Raw genomic sequence first — 6,426 nt, 5'->3', positions numbered from 1 at the left:
AATCTAAAAATTCCGTGGGATTTGTCTAATTTCTTAACAAAAATTTTAAATTCATGTGGATTCACCTATATATAACAAAAATTTCACTTTCGCATGCTGAGGACTGTGGGTTTGTTTGTGTAAAATCGTCCAATTGTAAAAATCGTCGTTTCTTGCGGGTAAAAACGCGATTTTGGCATAAACGTTAATAAAACCTCTATATTCCCAACCGACTGTGCTAATTCTTTCACAGAGTGTTTAATATACATGATTGAACAGTATTATATCACTGGTTTCGATTTTCTCCACAAACCAAAATCTTTCAAAAAATTTCGTTTTTGCGAGATTTTTATCTATATAAATATGAATAAAGTCTACAAATTCCGTGGGATTTGCCCAATTTCATAAACAAAATGTTAAATTCATGTGGATTCACCTATATATAACAACAATTTCACGTTCGCATGAAGAGGAATATGGGTTTGTTTGTGTAAATCGTCCAATTGTAAAAATCGTCGTTTCTTGCGGTAAAAACACTATTTTGGTATAAAACGTTAATAAAACCTCTATATTCCAACCGTTTGTGCTAATTCTTTCACAGAGTGTTTAATATACATGATTGAACAGTATTATATCACTGGTTTCGATTTCTCTCCACAAACCAAAATCTTTCAAAAAATTTCGTTTTTTGCGAGAGATTTTTTAACTATATAAATATGAATAAAGTCTACAAATTCCGTGGGATTTGCCCAATTTCTTAAACAAAATGTTAAATTCATGTGGATTCACCTATATATAACAACAATTTCACGTTCGCATGCAGAGGAATATGGGTTTGTTTGTGTAAATCGTCCAATTGTAAAAATCGTCGTTTCTTGCGAGTAAAAACAACGATTTTGGTATAAACGTTAACAAAACCTCTATTTTCCAACCGATTGTGCTAATTCTTTCAGAGAGTGTTTAATATACATGACTGAACAGTATCATATCACTGGTTTCGATTTTCCCCTCAAACCAAAATCTTTCAAATATTTCGTTTTTTGCGAGGTTTTTAACTATATAAATATGAATAAAATCCTACAAATTCCGTGGGATTTGCCTAATTTCTTAAAAAAAAATTTAAATTCATGTGGATTCACCTATATTTAACAACAATTTCATGTTCGCATGCAGAGGAATATGGGTTTGTTTGTGTAAATCGTCCAATTGTAAAAATCGTCGTTTCTTGCTGTAAAAAAAAAACGATTTTGCTATAAACGTTAATAAAACCTCTTTATTCCAACCGATTGTGCTAATTCTTTCACAGAGTGTATAATATACATTATAGAACAGTATTATATCACTGGTTTCGATTTTCCAAACAAACCAAAATCTTTCAAAAAATTTCGTTTTTGCGAGATTTTTAACTATATAAATATGAATAAAATCTACAAATTCCGTGGGCTTTGCCCAATTTCATAAACAGAAATGTTAAAATTAATGTGGATTCACCCATATATAACAACAATTTCACGTTCGCATGCAGACGAATGTGGGTTTGTTTGTGTAAATCGTCCAATTGTAAAAATCGTCGTTTCTAGCGGTAAAAACACGATTTTGCTAGAATCGTTAATAAAACGTCTATATTCCAACCGATTGTGCTAATTCTTTCACAGAGTGTTTAATATACATGATTGAACAGTATTATATCACTGGTTTCGATTTTCCCCACAAACCTAAATCTTTCAAAAAATTTCGTTTTTGCGAGATTTTTAACTATATAAATATGAATAAAATCTACAAATTCCGTGGGATTTGTCTAATTTCTTAAAAAAAATGTTAAATTCATGTGGCTTCACCTATATATAACAATAATTTCACGTTCGCATGCAGAGGAATGTGGGTTTCTTTGTGTAAATCGGTCCCAATTGTAAAAATCGTCGTTTCTTGCGGTAAAAACACGATTTTAGTATAAACGTCAATAAAACCCCCTATATTCCAACCGATTATGCTAATTCTTTCACAGAGTGTTTAATATACATGATTGAACAGTATAATATCACTGGTTTCGATTTTCCCCACAAAACAAAATCTTTCAAAAAAATTTGGCTTTTGCGAGATTTTTAACTATATAAATATGAATAAAACCTACAAATTCCGTTGGATTTGTCTAATTCCCTTAACAAAATGTTAAATTCATGTGGATGCACCTACAATATAACAACAATTTCACGTTTCGCATGCTGAGGAATATGGGTTTGTTTGAGTAAAGCGTCCAATTGTAAAAATCGTCTTTTCTTGCGAGTAAAAAACACGATTTTGCTATAAACGTTAATAAAACCTCTATATTCCAACCGGTTGTGCTAATTCTTTCACAGAGTGTTTAGTATACCTGATTGAACAGTGTTATATCACTGGTTTTCGATTTTCCCCACAAACCAAAAATCTTTCAAAAGTTTTCGTTTTTGCGAGATTTTTAACTATATAAATATGAATAAACATCTACAAATTCCGTGGGAATTGCCTAATTTCTTAAAAAAATGTTAAATTCATGTGGTTTCACCTATATATAAATAACAATTTCACGTTCGCATGCAGAGGAATATGGGGTTTGTTTGTCTAAATCGTCCAATTGTAAAAATCGTCGTTTCTTGCGGTAAAAAACACGATTTCCGCTAGAAACCGTTAATAAAACCTCTATATTCCAACCGATTGTGCTAATTCTTTCACAGAGTGTTTAGTATACATGATTAAACAGTATTATATCACTGGTTTCGATTTCCCCACAAACCACAATCTTTCAAAATATTTCGTTTTTTGTGAGATTTTTTAACTATATGAATATGAATAAAATCTACAAATTCCGTGGGATTTGTCTAATTTCTTAAAAAAAAATGTTAAATTCATGTGGATTCACCTATATATAACATCAATTTTACGTTCGCATTCAAAGGAATTGTGGGTTTGTTTGTGTAAATCGTCCAATTGTAAAAAACGTCGTTTCTTGCGGTAAAAACACGATTTTGCTAAAAACGTTAATAAAACCTCTCTATTCCAACCGACTGTACTAATTCTTTCACAGAGTGTATATTATACATTTTTTGAACTGTATTATATCACTGGTTTGGATTTTCCCCACAAACCAAAATCTTTCAAAAAAACTCGCTTTTGCGATATTTTTAACTATATAAATATGAATAAAATCTACATATTCCGTGGGATTTGTCTAATTTCTTAAAAAAAAATGTTAAATTCATGTGGATTCACCTATATATAACAATAATTTCACGTTCGCATGCAGAGGAATATGGGTTTGTTTGAGTAAAGCGGTCCAATTGTAAAAATCGTCGTTTCTTGCGGTAAAAACGCGATTTTGGCATAAACGTTAATAAAACCTCTATATTCCAACCGTTTGTGCTAATTGTTTCACAGAGTGTTTAATATACATGATTGAACAGTATTATATACACTGGATTCGATTTTCCCCACAAACCAAAATCTTTAAAAAAATTTCGTTTTTGTGAGATATTTAACTATATAAATATGAATAAAATCTACGAATTCCGTGGGATTTGTCTAATTTTCTTAAAAAAAAAAATGTTAAATTCATGTGGATTCACCTATATATATCAACAACAATTTCACGTTCGCATGCAGAGGGAATGTGGGTTTGTTTGTGTAAATCGTCCAATTGTAAAAATCGTCGTTTCTTGCGGTAAAAACACGATTTTGCTATAAAACGTTAATAAAACCTCTATATTCCAACAGATTGTGCTAATTCTTTCACAGAGTGTTTAGTATACATGATTGAACAGTATAATATCACTGGTTTCGATTTTCCCCAAAAAACAAAATCTTTAAAAAAAATTTGGCTTTTGCGAGATTTTTAACTATATAAATATGAATAAAATCTACAAATTCCGTTGGATTTTGTATAATTTCTTAACAAATATTAAATTCATGTGGATGCACCTACATATAACAACAATTTCCACGTTCGCAATGCAGAGGAATATAGGTTTGTTTGTGTAAAGCGTCCCAATTGAAAAAATCGTCGTTTCTTGCGGTAAAAACACGATTTTGCTAGGAAACGTTAATAAATCCTCTATATCTCCAACCGATTGTGCTAATTCTTTCACAGAGTGTTTAGTATACATGATTGAACAGTATTAAATCACAGGTTTCGATTTTCCCCCACAAACCAAAATCTTTCAAAATATTTCGTTTTTGCGAGATTTTTAACAATATAAATATGAATAAAATCTACAAATTCCGTGGGATTTGCCTAATTTTTTAAAAAAAATTTTAAATTCATGCGGATACACATATATATAATAACAATTTCACGTTCGCATGCAGAGGAATATGGGTTTGTTTGAGTAAATCGTCCAATTGTAAAAATCGTCGTTTCTTTGCGGTAAAAACACGATTTTGCTATAAACGTTAATAAAACCTCTACATTCCAACCGATTACGCTAATTCTTTCACAGAGTCTTTTAATATACATGATTGAACAGTATTTTATCACTGGTTTCGATTTTCCCCACAAACCAAAATCTTTCAAAAACTTTCGCTTTTGCGAGATTTTTAACTATATAACTATGAATAAAATCTACAAATTCCGTGGGATTTGTCTAATTTCTAAAAAAAAAATTTAAATTCATGTGGATTCACCTATATATAACAACAATTTCATGTTCGCATGCAGAGGAATATGGTTTGTTTGTGTAAATCGTCCAATTGTAAAAAATCGTTCGTTTCTTGCTGTAAAAAAAAACGATTTTGCTATAAACGTTAATAAAACCTCTTTATTCCAACCGATTGTGCTAATTCTTTCACAGAGTGTATAATATACATTATAGAACAGTATTATATCACTGGTTTCAGATTTTCTCCAAACAAACCAAAATCTTTCAAAAAATTTCGTTTTTGCGAGATTTTTAACTATATAAATATGAATAAAATCTACAAATTCCGTGGGCTTTGCCCAATTTCATAAACAAAATGTTAAATTAATGTGGATTCACCCATATATAACAACAATTTCACGTTCGCATGCAGACGAATGTGGGTTTGTTTGTGTAAATCGTCCAATTGTAAAAATCGTAGTTTCTAGCGGTAAAAACACGATTTTGATATAAACGTTAATAAAACCTCTTTATTCCAACCGATTGTGCTAATTCTTTCACAGAGTGTTTAATATACATGATTGAACAGTATTATATCACTGGTTTCGATTTTCCCCACAAACCTAAATCTTTCAAAAAATTTCGTTTTTGCGAGATTTTTAACTATATAAATATGAATAAAATCTACAAATCCCGTGGGATTGGTCTAATTCCTTAAAAAAATGTTAAACTCATGTGGATTCACCTATATATAACAACAATTTCACGTTCGCATGCAGAGGAATATGGGTTTGTTTGTGTAAATGGTCCAATTGTAAAAATCGTCGTTTCTTGCGGTAAAAACGCGATTTTGGCATAAACGTTAATAAAACCTCTATATTCCAACCGATTGTGCTAATTTTTTCACAGAGTGTTTAATATACATGATTGAACAGTATTATATCACTGGTTTCGATTTTCCCGACAAACCAAAATCTTTCTAAAAATTTCGTTTTTGTGAGATATTTAACTATATAAATATGAATAAAATCTACAAATTCCGTGGGATTTGTCTAATTTCTTAAAAAAAATGTTAAATTCATGTGGATTCACCTATATATAACAACAATTTCACGTTCGCATGCAGAGGAATGTGGGTTTCTTTGTGTAAATCGTCCAATTGTAAAAATCGTCGTTTCTTGCGGTAAAAACACGATTTTAGTATAAACGTTAATAAAACCCCTATATTCCAACCGATTATGCTAATTCTTTCACAGAGTGTTTAATATACATGATTGAACAGTATAATATCACTGGTTTCGATTTTCCCCACAAAACAAAATCTTTCAAAAAAATTTGGCTTTTGCGAGATTTTTAACTATATAAATATGAATAAAACCTACAAATTCCGTTGGATTTGTCTAATTCCTTAACAAAATGTTAAATTCATGTGGATGCACCTACATATAACAACAATTTCACGTTCGCATGCTGAGGAATATGGGTTTGTTTGAGTAAAGCGTCCAATTGTAAAAATCGTCGTTTCTTGCGGTAAAAACACGATTTTGCTATAAACGTTAATAAAACCTCTATATTCCAACCGGTTGTGCTAATTCTTTCACAGAGTGTTTAGTATACCTGATTGAACAGTGTTATATCACTGGTTTCGATTTTCCCCACAAACCAAAATCTTTCAAAAATTTTCGTTTTTGCGAGATTTTTAACTATATAAATATGAATAAAATCTACAAATTCCGTGGGAATTGTCTAATTTCTTAAAAAAATGTTAAATTCATGTGGTTTCACCTATATATAATAACAATTTCACGTTCGCATGCAGAGGATTATGGGTTTGTTTGTC

Source organism: Periplaneta americana, chromosome 10, assembly GCF_040183065.1.
Source record: "Periplaneta americana isolate PAMFEO1 chromosome 10, P.americana_PAMFEO1_priV1, whole genome shotgun sequence".
In the NCBI taxonomy this organism is placed as follows: domain Eukaryota; kingdom Metazoa; phylum Arthropoda; class Insecta; order Blattodea; family Blattidae; genus Periplaneta; species Periplaneta americana.
This window is presented reverse-complemented; position numbering follows the sequence as displayed.